We start from the raw sequence: 15,507 nt of genomic DNA on the forward strand, positions 1-15,507 counted from the left end.
TATACAACCTACTGGAAGAACAATTATATTATCCACTAACAATCTTCTTCAACCATTGGGCACATACATAGAATACGTCTTACAGCCAATTATTTAAAAAAAACATCCACATTCATCAAAGACACTTGGGGGCCAATTCATAGAATTCGGCGCACAAGTGGCGCACGCGGCTGGCGCACAGTGTGCGCGTGCGGTAGTCTGCGCCAGCCGCGTGCGCCGAAACACATTCAGGCGCACAGCGTATTCATGGATTCCAACATCCACAACCAGCCGTGGCGCAGAGTGGCGCAGCGACCCTGCAGCAGCGTCAGTTACGCCCCCAAGAACGCCCCTCGCGCAGGGAAAAGCCATCAAAATCCCCAATCCAGCGCAAAGGGCAGCAGCAAACGCAGAGCGGGGAGCGTGTATTTCAGGGGTGTGCGGGTGTTCCCACACGCGATAGGCCTGGGTACGTGTATTACAGGGGTGCGCGAGAAAATCTACACGCAATTGGCCTGGGTACGTGGATTTCAGGGGTGCGCGAGAAATTCTACACGCGATTGGCCTGGGTATGTGTATTACAGGGGTGCGCGAGAAAATCTACACGCGATTGGGCTGGGTACGTGGATTTCAGGGGTGCGCGAGAAATTCTACACGCGATTGGCCTGGGTACGTGTATTACAGGGGTGCGCGAGAAAATCTACACGCGATTGGGCTGGGTACGTGGATTTCAGGGGTGCGCGAGAAATGCTACACGCGATTGGCCTGGGTACGTGGATTTCAGGGGTGCGCGAGAAATTCTACACGCGATTGGCCTGGGTACGTGTATTACAGGGGTGCGCGAGAAAATCTACACGCGATTGGCTGGGTGGCTGGGTACGTGGATTTCAGGGGTGCGCGAGAAATGCTACATGTGATTGGCCTGGGTACATGTATTCCGGGGGTGCGCGAGAAATTCTACACGCGATTGGGCTGGGTACGTGGATTTCAGGGGTGCGCGAGAAATTCTACACGCGATTGGCCTGGGTACGTGTATTACAGGGGTGCGCGAGAAAATCTACACGCGATTGGGCTGGGTACGTGGATTTCAGGGGTGCGCGAGAAATGCTACACGCGATTGGCCTGGGTACGTGTATTACACGGGTGCGCGAGAAAATCTACACGCGATTGGTCTGGGTACGTGGATTTCAGGGGTGCGCGAGAAATGCTACACGTGATTGGCCTGGGTACGTGTATTACAGGGGTGCGCGAGAAAATATACACGCGATTGGTCTGGGTACGTGGATTTCAGGGGTGCGCGAGAAATGCTACACGCGATTGGCCTGGGTACGTGTTTTACAGGGGTGCGCGAGAAAATCTACACGCGATTGGTCTGGGTACGTGGATTTCAGGGGTGCGCGAGAAATGCTACACGCGATTGGCCTGGGTACGTGTATTACAGGGGTGCGCGAGAAATCCTACACGCGATTGGGCCTGTGCGAGTGGGGCAGTGTATTACGTGGGTGTGCGGGAAGTTGAAGAGGTGAATTGCCAGTGTGGGTCCTCCCAGGTCTCCCCTCTACCCCCTCCACGACCTCTGCAGGCAGCCCACACCACAGGGGACTACCCTGCACCCCTGGTCATGTCCCGCAGGCAGCCCATCCACCATGGGCATGCCCCCCAGCCAAGCCACATGTCCCCTTGCACCCCCACCCCCCAGCACCGTGGGGCACCTGCCAGCAGGCCCCCAACCATGTCCCACTCATGTCCCCTTGCACCCCCACTCCCCAGCACTGTGGGGCACCTGCCAGCAGGCCCCCAACCATGTCCCCTTGCGCCCCCACCCCCCAGCAGGCCCCCACTCATGTCCCCCTGCACCCCCGCCCCCCAGCACTGTGGGGCACCTGCCAGCAGGCCCCCAACCATGTCCCACTCATGTCCCCTTGCACCCCCACCCCCCAGCACTGTGGGGCACCTGCCAGCAGGCCCCCAACCATGTCCCCTTGCACCCCCACCCCCCAGCAGGCCCCCACTCATGTCCCGCTGCACCCCCACCCCCCAGCACTGTGGGGCACCTGCCAGCAGGCCCCAACCATGTCCCACTCATGTCCCCTTGCACCCCCACCCCCCAGCACCGTGGGGCACCTGCCAGCAGGCCCCCAACCATGTCCCACTCATGTCCCCTTGCACCCCCACCCCCCAGCACTGTGGGGCACCTGCCAGCAGGCCCCCAACCATGTCCCACACATGTCCCCTTGCACCCCCACCCCCCAGCACCATGGGGCACCTGCCAGCAGGCCCCCAACCATGTCCCACTCATGTCCCCTTGCACCCCCACCCCCCAGCACTGTGGGGCACCTGCCAGCAGGCCCCCAACCATGTCCCCTTGCACCCCCACCCCCCAGCAGGCCCCCACTCATGTCCCCCTGCACCCCCACCCCCCAGCACTGTGGGGCACCTGCCAGCAGGCCCCCAACCATGTCCCCTTGCACCCCCACCCCCCAGCAGGCCCCCACTCATGTCCCCTTGCACCCCCACCCCCCAGCACTGTGGGGCACCTGCCAGCAGGCCCCCAACCATGTCCCCTTGCACCCCCACCCCCCAGCAGGCCCCCACTCATGTCCCCCTGCCCCCAGGTCCTGACGAAACGCAATCATGGCAGTAATGGGCAGCATACCCAGCACAAACACCCAGCCAAGGATTGCATCCACCCACATAGTACATGCAATTACATGATACAACCCCAATGGCAAGTATGTAAATGAACACATGTCCGTCACACACACATACACAATGGGTGCAAGTGAATGTCAAAACCCATATCATGACATGCATGAAACCAATGAGAAAATACCACAAATGTAAGTAATAAATATATGTATTAAAGATGAAAATGAAGTAAAGAAATAAAACACACAACAATGGGAATGACAAAACAAATGGTCCATGTCCGAGAACTAATAGAAAAAATCAAAAAACAAAGGAATCCAAAAACTAATGTAGTCCAAAGCAAAATAATGGGGGGAAAAAATAAGGAAAAACCATTGCCTCATGGTGAACACAAATATAAATCCAACAAATGTTTTCCAAACATCAAACTATGTACAAGAATATCCCAGGGTCCATGAGCCCAACACCATAAATGAAACCTACTACTACTAACTAATAAAAAAAATATATACAGAAAAGTGGCCATTGTCCGAGCGGTCCAAAAAAAACTTAAAAAATAAAGGAAACCTAACACTAACTAACTAAAGAACTATATACAATGGCAGCGGGCAAGTCCTGCGGCTCACTCTGTGATGTTGCCGGCCAGGGCATCATCGAACTCCATGTCGATGTCCCGGAGGCGGGACTCTGTCCTGGCCCCGAGGTCTCGCAGGGACAACCCCGTGTCCACCTCAAACTCCCTGCGAGCTTCCTCGAGGCACTCAGCCCGCCTCAACGCCCGACGCATGGAGAACTCCGCCCTGACCATGGTGAGCCGCTCCTCTTCCGCCCGCTGCCGCTCCGCACCTATCCGCTGGACCAACTGCTCCCACACGGAAGACACTGCCATCCCAGGGTTCTCCTGCCCTCCGGCCGATGCCTGCCCCTCTGATCTTGATGGCCCCGAGCCATGATGCCTCCCACGTCGAGCCTGCTGCTGCCTCCGACGCCACTGCCTCTGCCAGCATGACGGCATCCAGGCTGATGGAATCCACCGATGCCGTCGTGCACGTGCCCTGCCAGATGATGCCGGCACATCCTCCATCTGCAGGGGGACAGTTGCTGGTGTGTCCACCCCTGCTGGACCTTTGACTCCCGACTGTGGCAGGGATGGGGTCCCCACCGAGCTGGCTGCGTTGGTCGGGGCAGGTCCACAGGGGGCCCTGGTGGCATCTGGGCCGGAAGACGGCATGGAGCACGACTGGCGCATAGCCTCCACAGAGGAGGAGAGGGTCGCCAGAAGGCCACACACATGTAGGAAACCCCCGACCATGGCGGCTCCCAAATGGTTCACGTACGCACGGTGCTCTTCGTGATGATGTGCATGCTCCTCCCGGGAAGCATGCACCTCATCACGAATGCCAGCCGTGCGCAACGCGACACCAATCAGGACCCTCTCCACACGGCCAGGGGTCCCCTCGTCCGCAGGTAGAGGAGTGTCAGATGACATGGACATCTCCCCTACCTGCGGACGGGCCTGGGATGGGGCATCCCTGCTGGTGCATGGTGGTGCAGTCACAGTGTCAGGGACAGTGACATGCACAGGCACCTCCATGGCGACCTGTGCTGCCTCCTGCCCCTGGCCCTGGACTGCACCACTTGCACCAGCGGGGATGCCCCCACCAGGCCCCATGTGTGGCTCAGTAGCGGCCTCCTCCCCCTCTGTGGAAACCACCAACCTGGATGTCTCCACGCCGTCTTCCGCCGGTGCAAGCCCCTGTGGGGGCTCACCCACCCCTTCCGCTGCAGCCGTGGCGGCATCCCCGCCGCTCTGCTCCACAGCGCCTTCTCCGCCCTCTTCTTCACTTGCCACTGTGTAGAGGGAGACATAGAACACAAGCATCAGGGTACTGTACAATGGTCCCCTAGACAGGAAGCAACAGCAGATGAGTGGCACTGTCATACATCACTTACATCATGTCCCTCCACAACACATGGGTCAGTGCAGGCAAAACACATACAGTAACAGGCATGGCGCATGCCATGGACAATGGCATACATGACCAAGGGACTCATGATTCATACAATGTTGGTTTTAAACTCACATGCATCATGGGTCTTGCCATCACATGCACACACCTCACCGTAGTTCCATCCATCTGGCCTCGTACACCACAGACGCAGTGGATACAAGGATGACTAGGCTGCATCAGTGAATCTGAACATTGTCACAGACATGTGTCATGCATCCATGGCATTTACAAGTCACAGACACGCAGGTCAGACACACACACATGGACACCATACGTGTACATGGGACCAGCACCCATCCCTCACCCCCACCCATGTCCAGGAACAGAGACTGCCATGCTTCCATGTGTCCATTCCGCACAGAGCCCCCCATGTTGCAATAGAACACATGCACCAACCATGTGGTTCACACATCACTGTACTCACATGCCTGACCATGATGTCCCTGCACACACACATACGTACATGGCCTATGTCACACATACAGGCAGGTATCAGACAACCAGCACACTGCAACATGCCCTGTCTCACACAGCAATGCTTGGCCACTTACCGGCCAACTCCAGATGGGTCTGCCTCCAAAGGATCTGGGCGTGGAGCGCTGGGTCTACGCGTTCCAGGACCCTCATCTGGATGTCACTCAGGCGTGCCCGGCCCCCCCTCCGCAAGGCGCCGGGCCTTATTGAGGGTTCTGGACCTCAAGTCCTCCCAGCGCTTCTTGATGTGCTTGATGTCGCGGGTTGCCACCCCCTCTGCGTTGATGGCAACCACTACATCGTCCCAGATCCTCTCCCGTCCTTCCTTGTTGGCGCGTGGTCTTCCGAAGAGGGCATCATAATGCCCCAGGACATGCTCCACCAGGACACCAACTTCCTTCTGACTGAAGCTGGTGGCCCTCTGCCTCTCTGGCTGGGGGTCGCCACTGGTCTCAGATGGTGCTTGCCCCGACATGGCGACCCCCGAGGCAGGCGTGGGTGGGCAACTGGGTCCTGGGGCTGGGCTGTGGAGCGATGGTATCCCAGTCGGGAGTCTACTGTTCCAGCAGGGGTGGACACAGCAACTGGACCCCTGCAGATGGCTGATGTGCAGGCACCAAATGGCAGGGCACGGTGGCAGCAGGCAGGCAGGCAGCAGCAGATGCACGTGGGAGGCTGCTCGGGGCACTGGGGGGCAGTGATTCGGCCTTCTGGGCAGGAGCGTGGTCTTCCGTGTGTATTCGCGTGGCCAGCTTGATACGGAGTGATTTGGCACGTGAAAAATCTGCACGTCAGCGTGTAATTCGAGGAAAGGCCCTTAGCGCGTAAGCGCGTCTGCACGCATACGCATTTTCATTGGACCAAAGGCCCTCAGCGCGTGAGCGCGTCTGTGACGTGACGTGCGAGGGTGTATCCCTCATTGCACGTGATGACAGAACACACGTGGATTTCAACCAATCGCGTGTGAAAGTTCACGGCACCCCGGAACACACGTACCCAGGCTAATTGCGTGTGGAACTACCCGCGCACCCGGAAACACACGTACCCAGCCCAATCGCGTGTAGAATTTCTCGCGCACCCCCGGAATACACGTACCTAGGCCAATCGCGTGTAGCATTTCTCGCGCACCCCTGAAATCCACGTACCCAGCCCAATCGCGTGTAGATTTTCTCGCGCACCCCTGTAATACACGTACCCAGGCCAATCGTGTGTAGCATTTCTCGCGCACCCCTGAAATCCACATACCCAGCCCAATCGCATGTAGATTTTCTCGCGCACCCCTGTAATACACGTACCCAGGCCAATCGCGTGTAGCATTTCTCGCGCACCCCTGAAATCCACGTACCCAGACCAATCGCGTGTAGATTTTCTCGCGCACCCCTGTAATACACGTACCCAGGCCAATCGCGTGTAGCATTTCTCGCGCACCCCTGAAATCCACGTACCCAGACCAATCGCGTGTAGATTTTCTCACGCACCCCTGTAATACACGTACCCAGGCCAATCGCGTGTAGAATTTCTCGCGCACCCCTGAAATCCACGTACCCCGCTCAATCGCGTATTTAAATTCCCGCGCGCCACTTTTTTGATGCGCTGGGACTCTACCGCCTGCCTTCGTGTGGCGGCCGTGTTTCAGCTTGTGCGTGTCTTTGGCTGTGCGTGGCTTTGCCCTATTCGATTCCATGAATACGTGTGGTTCGAGTGCGTGTGGGCGTTCCGTCTGCTTCCCTGCAGTACATCCCCAGTTACGCCCTTATTTTCGAGTGTTGTTCCCCATTCCGCGCGTTATGCCCCATGTCCGCCCACTTTCTGGTGTGTGCGCTGAGGTTGTGCGCTTTCACTGTGCGCGTCGCGCACGCCTTTCGCGATGTTGCAGTGACTTGTGCGCCATGCACGGGTTTGGCGCACATCCCGCGGTGAACACGCGCAGGGGCTTCCATGAATCGCACGCGTGCGCGTGCGCTTGTTTTTTTCCGCTTGCGCATGCTTGCGCATGCTTGCGCGAAGATTTTCGGCGCACGTTTGTTCCATGAATCGGCCCCTTAATGTTATCCAAAGAAGTTTATCAAAGCTTTGTAAATTATGAATGTTTTTTCTTGTATATTTTTCCATGAACATATTTTAATCTTTCTTCAGCAGTCCCATATTTTACTTCCTTTCGCTGCGCAAAACTGTGCCTTAGCAGGACTGCATTTAATCAACATACCATTGTATGTATTGTGATAGTTATAAGGTGGCCTAGTTGGAAAATGTATCACTTAAAAACCTCATGTTTATCCGCATATCCTTAATAACCCTACTAATTATAACATAATGATTACAGTAGAAGGTTTTGCATTTATTTAATTATTTTTTTCTGTACATAACCAACCGTACAACACCACAGCAGAATGATGCCATGGCACTGATGATGTCATGACTGCGCTGGTGTTATGATATGTTCACATAATCTACCATGATCCCACCACCATAATGATCAGATTATGTTTATTTTGAAGTAAGAAGAAACACCTTTGGTGACATTCATCCGGGTGAGAGCAAATTAAGTTTTCAGCTCATTTCGAGCTGATTCATGTTTGATAGGGAATAGTTATTTATTCGATCATACACATTTACACAAACGCATTACTTTATAGGTACCCACCTAACTCCAGGGTAATTTGTTGCTGGAATTATGAGATCCTACAGTTATTTTTAGACAAAGGCACAGTTGGGGCAATTAATCTTCAACCAATAGAACTGTTGTTTTATCATTCTAGTTTTTTATTGACTTCATAAGGAAACAGTACAATAAAACTCAGTAAAATAACTTTTATTACAGAGTTCCTTGATAATACTTAAGATCACTCCAGTACTACAACTTAATATCACAATTCATTATAGAATTGTTTTTAATATTGTTGATTAACTATCATGTTCCTATCTATGTAACTCTTATTTTTGCACATATTATTACTTAAAGAGATGCCCTTGAAAATGGATAGAAATATCCGAAATGTATTGGACAATTGACTGTACTTGTGTCTGCAATTAAACCATATTTGCACACATTAATTGAGCACTAACTTTGTAGTGAAGTTACCTACATTAAAATCTAGTCACAGTCATTTTAAAATGGATCTCCCACATGGGTTCAACCAGTTTCTGACAAGGTTTTGCCAGGACAGACTGAGTTTGCTATTCTCTCCAAGAGCAGGCCTGGCGTGAACAAAATATTTGAAATGAACTGTATAACCTTATTGTGTATTGTTATACTGCATAGTGATCCCCGCGTTTCATATCCTTACTACTTGTTTTCCGGACAGCATTTTGGTGTATGGTATTAATTTGAAAAAAAAAATATCTAGAGGATAGGGAGCGTATTGCTCTCCCAAAATGTCAGACTAACTTTAATTTGTTATTACATGATCCTTCAAATGAAAGGAGGGGCTGAAGGGAAGTCTTCGGAATGCTATTGCATATATGAATTAGCAAATTAATAGTGGGCATTATGGAAACGTACTACAGGTTTGGGAGCATTTTTCTGATAGGCTGAAGAACATTAAAAATGTAAGGACATTTGTGTTCTAAAGAGAGAAAAGTGTGAAAAACATAGAACTAGCAGAGCATCAAAGTGTGTTGCAGTGCTGCCAAGAAATGACTATACATGTACTTGCATTGTAACAGCAGGTGTAAACAAAAACAAGCACTTAGAGCAGTATTAACACAGGTGCAAGGAGATGGGAGTACCATTGTAGGGAGGACCTTAAGGAGCACTGAAAAGAAAAAGGGTAACCAGTGGTTACATCACTATTGGTAGCCAATGATTTTATCCCCGAAAAATCATTGTGGGAGTGATTTCGCTGGCCTGCAAGGAGGGAATAGGGGATTGTGGGTGGAATGGGCCAATAAGTGTGGGGTGATAAGGACCCATGGGCGAGGAATCCACCAATACGAGGGGCCAGAGTAGCTAAAAAGTGAAGGCACATTGAAAGGTACAAATTAAAAGGTACAGGAATACATTTTGGAAGAGTAAATGTTGATTTTTAATTTTAGAACAATGAATCCATGTACAATTTAGGTAAAGATAATGTTATGTTTGCTGTGCTTACAATAACGCCCATTGTGGATGACGAGAATAGTATAGACAAGGATAAAGAGCTGGCACATCACATTTCAGAATGTTTAGTGTTTGAGGTGGAATGAACTTATGCAATGGAACACAGGACGGCATACAGATACCAATAAAGAGGTTGTGCAGGATGTTGTGAATGGGACGTCAGAAATAGATGTTGTGGGATGTGAGATCAAGGCACATTGGAAAGGTAAGGAAAAATTGGGATGTTGGTAGAGCATTTTTTCTAAAGGTGGAAGTCAAATCAGTGAATTCAATTCAGTGAAAGACATTTGACTTTGTTTCATGAGAAACACTTGGACATGACGAAGACCAATGTACCTGCACAGCATTATTTCTAGTGGCTCGATGCGAATGAAGAATGTGAGGTGATTGTAAATGAATGTCAACAATTCTCATAAAGTTATGTTATTATATGTTATGTTATTGGGTTTTATATAGCACACTGTTGCCTTTTGCATGGTCTCTTAGAACTTTGAGATCTGCAGCAGATGGGCTGGTATTGGTTAGTAGTAGCATATGGAGCAGTGCTTTGCGGGCGTTTTGATGCATTCAGATGTGAAGTGCATGGCTCTGTGTGCTGGCCAGCATATACAGAAGAGGGCTACAGAGGTAGGTACCATGCTCGAGTTGCTACTCGCCAGCTCTGCCCTGTAAACCAGGATGGGTCAAGGTTTGCTAGAGGGCTGTCTGTGAGAAGCTGGTGGGAGAGCCTGGGTGGTACTTGCTTGTGCAGGAGATGAGGGTTCTCTCTGGAGTCATCTGCAATTTGTGAGTATCTAATTGATGTGTGCTCTATAAGGTGGCAAGAAGAATGGTAAGCAGGTTAGGGATAACCTTCTAAAGGTGCCTTCACAAATGTTGACACTTGCAAAAGATGCCTTGGGAATATGCTGCTTTGCAAATAATAGGTATAATACAAGCGAGATTATATTTACCCTGATGGATTTGTCTTCAAAATGGCCTAATGCTGAGATTGTGGGAGAAGATAATACAAGGAATATCATTATGTTCCTAAAGAGAGTTTTACAAAAAAGACGTTATCACAGCAAGATTCTGATAATGGTGTTCAATGCAAGACGGAAACAGTTCTGAAGAGGGTTGTTATACTGCGAGCCACCCCAAGTCATCTTTATATTATCCTGCAGTTTATGGGACCAGTGAGAGGTTTAATCAAATCACAATGAGCAGTCTCTGAATGGCTCGTTTACATTGAATTATATGGGAGAGAGAGATGATGGGGTAAGTAATTTACACCACACTCCACTGCAGTGCCATTCAATGTTTTCAGGAGAAGGAAGCCATTGGTGGTCGGAAAGGGTAAATTGCATGACGTGGAATGATGTGGAGTTTAGAGGCATTGTGGAGGGAGAGAATATAAAACTGACGGGGAGAGGCTATTATGCCTGTGTGTAATATTATCAGTGCAAGACAAGGAGACTGGGTGCGTGTAACAAAGCTGATATTCCAGATTCTGAGTGCTGTGAAAAGGTGTGAGAGTGATGGGTGATGTAATGGAAACAAATGGTAACTGGATCTGGAGCAAATGCCGCAGTGTGGTGATGGCGAAAAGCAACATAATAGAAGGGTGACAGCTGTTCAACATAGTCACACGTCATATGTTTTTTTCCTCTTTAAAATGCATTAATTTCTTTTGGGTTTTACTGAGAGGAGGGGTGTTGTGCTCTAATCTTATTTAGTATTATAATCATATTTTCAGTCTCTGCTACATAGGGAGAAGCTGTGTTCAATATATATATGCTCCAGGTGAACTGTTCTAGAAGGAGTTTAAGGGCAGGGATCCATCTGGAAGGGAGGTGTTAGCTGGAAAGAAGGTCAGGCAGTGGAGGGCCCCTTTACTACTTTTGATGAATGTAACTGACTAAAGAAGTAAGTTAAATATTTCTGGTATGTAAACAAAGGAAAACAGCAAAGTGCCGAAGCACTGTGATCATTGGCCTCACAATAGAGTTGCATAGCGGACCCTGGTCATGAGGCAGCAGTGAGCTGAACAAAATATACAGACACAACAACAAAATACAGCACAATAACAATTTAGAGTAAAAGCAATACTTTTCGACACACTCAAATTGAAAGCACAAACAGGTAAAAACAAAACGTAAAACTGCCAAGATAAAAACCCTAATTAATAGGAAGGGTAGGCAAGCAGGTAGAAATTAGTCTTGACGGTCTTTCTGAATTGCAAATGAAATGGTAGGAGCAGTGGCATAGCACACACTTTGGGGGCCTCTGGGGAGTCATGCTGAGGGCCTCCCAGGCTCTTCAACAAAGCAGGGGCCTCGCCACACTCCAGGCCAGCCTGGACCTCTCCTCATGGCAATGCCCATGATGATCACGCTACTGCAGGGGCACACCACACACTGCAGTAGGTGAAAGATGTCAGTATGTTTTTGATAAAAACTTAAATCTTTCATCTCACGTAGAAAAAAGAGGGTGGTGCCTGGCCTCTGGCACACAAACGTACCAGCCACCAGTGATAGCTAATACATGTTTTAATTGGAAGGGCATAAACATTTGCCACAAATATGCAAGAGCGACTTGAGAGTTGCCATTAAGACCTAACACACCAATGATGTTTCGAGGAGTACTGGCCACTAGCAAATTGTTTTATTAATGAGTTAAAATGGTGCATTATACCGCTCACTTTCTGTGAAAAAACTGAAAAGATGCCAGACAATTTGCAGTCGTTTTGAGGGGTTACTTTTATGATGCCTTTTCCACTATATATGCCAGTATAAACAAACTTTGTATGCTGGCTGTGCCCATATATTCCCGTGATGGCTCATCAATGAATGTCAGTATTGCCATAAATGAACATACTCATGTTTGCTTTGCACATAATGCCAGTAATGATACTATAAGAAATCACGTCCAAGTTGGCTCTGCCAATATATGCCAGTATCCCCATATAGGAACATACTCTTGTTGGCTTTAGCATTAAAAGCGCCATTCCACAATTAGAAAGCATGTCCAAAGAGGCTGTACCTACATAGGCTAGTCTTAACACGTAATACAACTTATCATGTTTACTTTATCATAGATGCCCAGTACCACATGTTGTGCCTCAGTAAAATATTATTGCTAGAATGGGTGCACCAAAATTCCCTTCTAACCTTGTAATAACCCTTATCATGATTGCTTTATCATAGAAGCCCAGTAAAATATGTCATGACACATTAAAAAATGTCTATACTGTCTACACCAAAATGCCAGTCTACCCAAGTATTATTACTTGCCATTCTTGCTTTATCATGAATGCTCAGTACAAAATGTCACGACACAGTAAGAAATGGCTAGACAAGCTGCATCAAAATGCTAGTCTGGCAATGTAATAAAATTGATATTTTTTTATTTATTGGGTATTTATAATGAGCCTATACAAAATGTGTTTCAAGACGCAGGAAGACAGGAGAGGGAGCAGGGATGACAAAAAACGGTCCTACTAGCCCTTGCGACATTCGGATCGTGCGAGTGCAGTAACAAGAAGTGTGGGCGAGATGGGAGGGGGGAAGTTCTTGTCAGGGCAGAGGGTCCCGATGGTTAGGCGAGTGCCAGGAGAGCCCAGGTGGTCAAAGCTAGGGGATTGTAGAGAGTGCAAGGGGAGAAGGTCCATGTGATAAGTGCAGGGTTTGGGGAAGGATGGGCTCAAGGGAGCATGACCAGCCGGGCTAGTGTGGCGGAGTGGGTCCTGATGGACAAGTGCAGGTTGGGGCAGGGGGTCAGGGAGACAAGTGCAGGGGTAGATTGGTCGAGGAGGCCTCTGTGCCCTGTATGAATCTGAAGGAACCAGGCAGCCATTCAAGAGGCAGAGCGGGACATTAGCGGGGGAGGGGAGAGGGAATGAGGAAGAGAAAAGGAGGGTCTTCACAAGCTTCCGGAACTTAAGGAGATCTGTCTCAAGTCTGAGAGGGGTCAGGAAGGCCATTCCAGAGAGAGGCACCTGCGCAGGAGAGAGATCTACCCTCCAATCTCTGCTTGGAGAAGCGTGTGATCTGCAGAGAGTTGGCGCTAGAAAACCAAAGGGCTCTAGCAGGGAGGTATTTAGGGAGAGAGAGTTGGATGTAGCGGGGTCCAAGGCCCCAGAAAGTCTTGTGGATGATGCAGAGGCTCTTGAACTTGATCCTCGCAGCAACTTGGAGTCAGTGGAGAGATTGTAGGGCTGGGATATGTGGTCCCTGGCCTTGAGGCCAAGGATAAGTCTTGCAGTCCGATTCTGGAACAGTTGATGGGGGCAAAGGAAGGAGGAGGAGGCTGTTGCTGTAGTTCAGCCTGGAGAGGACAAGAGCTCAGGAGATGTTGAGCTTCTGGGGGAAAGAGGGAATGTATTTGAGGAGGTGCAGCTGAAAGTTGTCCTTCTTGGCAAGGTACGTGATGTGAGGAGAGAAGGAGAGAGAGGAGTCAAATATGACACCAATGTTTTTGGCCTGACAGGAGGGTGAGGGGATTGGGCCAATGGAGGGCTGGCCAGAGTGTAGGAGGGAAGGGGGGAGCTGGGGTCCCAATGAGAAGGATCTCAGTCTTACTGGTATTAAGGAAGAGATTGTTAGCAGTGCACCATGCCTCAATAGCAGGAGGAGGAAGAGGAGAGAATCTTGATGGAGAACTGTGTATCGTCAGCATAACACTGCAAGTTAGGAGAGAAGGCAGAGATCAAATGAGCGAGAGGGGCAAGGTAGATGTTGAAAAGCCAAGGAGAGAGTATAGAACCCTGAGGGACACCACAGGTAGAGAATGAGATGGAAGAGAGAAAAGGGCCCAGTTGCATCTGGGAATGTTGGTCAGAGAGGTAGGAGGTCAACCAGTGCAGAGCCAGGTCCATGATGCCAAGGGTATCATGGAGTCAATTTATAAGGATGGCATGATTGACCATCTCAAAGGCAGAGGAAAAGTCCAGAAGGATGAGAACGGAAGGAGAGTTGGAATCAAAATTAGAGAGCAAGTCTTCACAGGTGTTCAGGAGTGCAGTTTCCATGCCTCTGACAGCTCTGAAGCCGGACTGGTGGCCGTGGAGATAGCCAACAGATTCAGTGTGGTGGATTAGCTGGGAGACAGCCAGCTTCTCCAAGATTTTGCCCAGGAAGTGGGTAATGGAGACTGGACCGTTGTTAGCTGGACAGGAAGTGTCGACAGAAGACTTTTTGAGGAGAGGGAGCACAATGGAGTACTTAAGGAGCGAGGGACATTTAAAAAAAATCTTTTTATTAAAAATGATTTAGTTTGATCACAAACTTTACATTATATCTCAGAAAAAATTCAGTAATCAAAAAAAATATATATTCCATGGTTTAAATAAATCTACCAGAATAGTTCTACAAAATTATTTATATTCAGTCCTCGTCTGCAAAATCTTTCCAAGTCATTACAGATATTCAAGTACCTATAATCATTTTAGGTTCTTGTTAGTCGACATTATTGAGTCCCAAAATTAAATTACTCTGAAGGTGAGTAGTTTGTCAAAATCTACAAAATCCTTCTTCATGAGGGAAATGATCCAGTGGCAAAGGAGTGATTGCAGCAATCAGGCAAGGCTGGAGCATGGGAGACAATGGTGTCCTTGGTAGTTCTAGAGGAGCAGAGGAGCCCCTGCAGACTTGTCTAGAAATCTCATCAGGTGATATAGGAGAGAAAGAGCAGAGTAGAAGGGAAGGGGGTGTGAGGGAGGACTGAGAGTGGGTGAGGAAGAAGGGAGTGCTGTAGAGGTGAGTTAGGACAGGATGTATTGAGTTTTAGTAATGAAGTGAGAGGCCAGTGCAGTGCAGAGGGCCAGGGAAGGCAGAGGATAAATGGAGACGGCAGATTGAAAAGTTTGGCTGTGTTGTTAGTTGTCACAGAAATGCAGGCATGGATATAGTCCCTCTTCTTCGAACAGATGGAAAGTCTGTATTGCCTTGGGAGTAGGCGAGAGGCCAGTTTGTCAGAGGATGTGCTCAAAGACTGCCACTTCCACTCAGCAACTCTGCACTTAAGTTTCAGAGAGGCCAAGTCAGAATCATACCAGGTGTTGCACTTAGAGGCAGGATTCATGTGGATCCTCATGACAGTTTCAAGGATATTGAGAGTGTTTGAGATAGAGAGTTGAAGGTTAGTAAGGGCTCTGTCAGAGTGAGGGTCAGAGGCAGGAGTTTGGAGGGGGAATGAAGGTGGCGGCAAAAACAGGAACTGACACTTGCTTCATGGGTGAAATGACGTAGAAAGAGACTGGTAGTGCAGGCAGGGACTTAGCCGGGGGACCCAGCAGTTCCCGGTGAGAGGACAGGA

The sequence above is a fragment of the Ambystoma mexicanum genome, chromosome 4p (assembly GCF_040938575.1).
Source record: "Ambystoma mexicanum isolate Mex_15411 chromosome 4p, UKY_AmexF1_1, whole genome shotgun sequence".
Lineage (NCBI taxonomy): Eukaryota > Metazoa > Chordata > Amphibia > Caudata > Ambystomatidae > Ambystoma > Ambystoma mexicanum.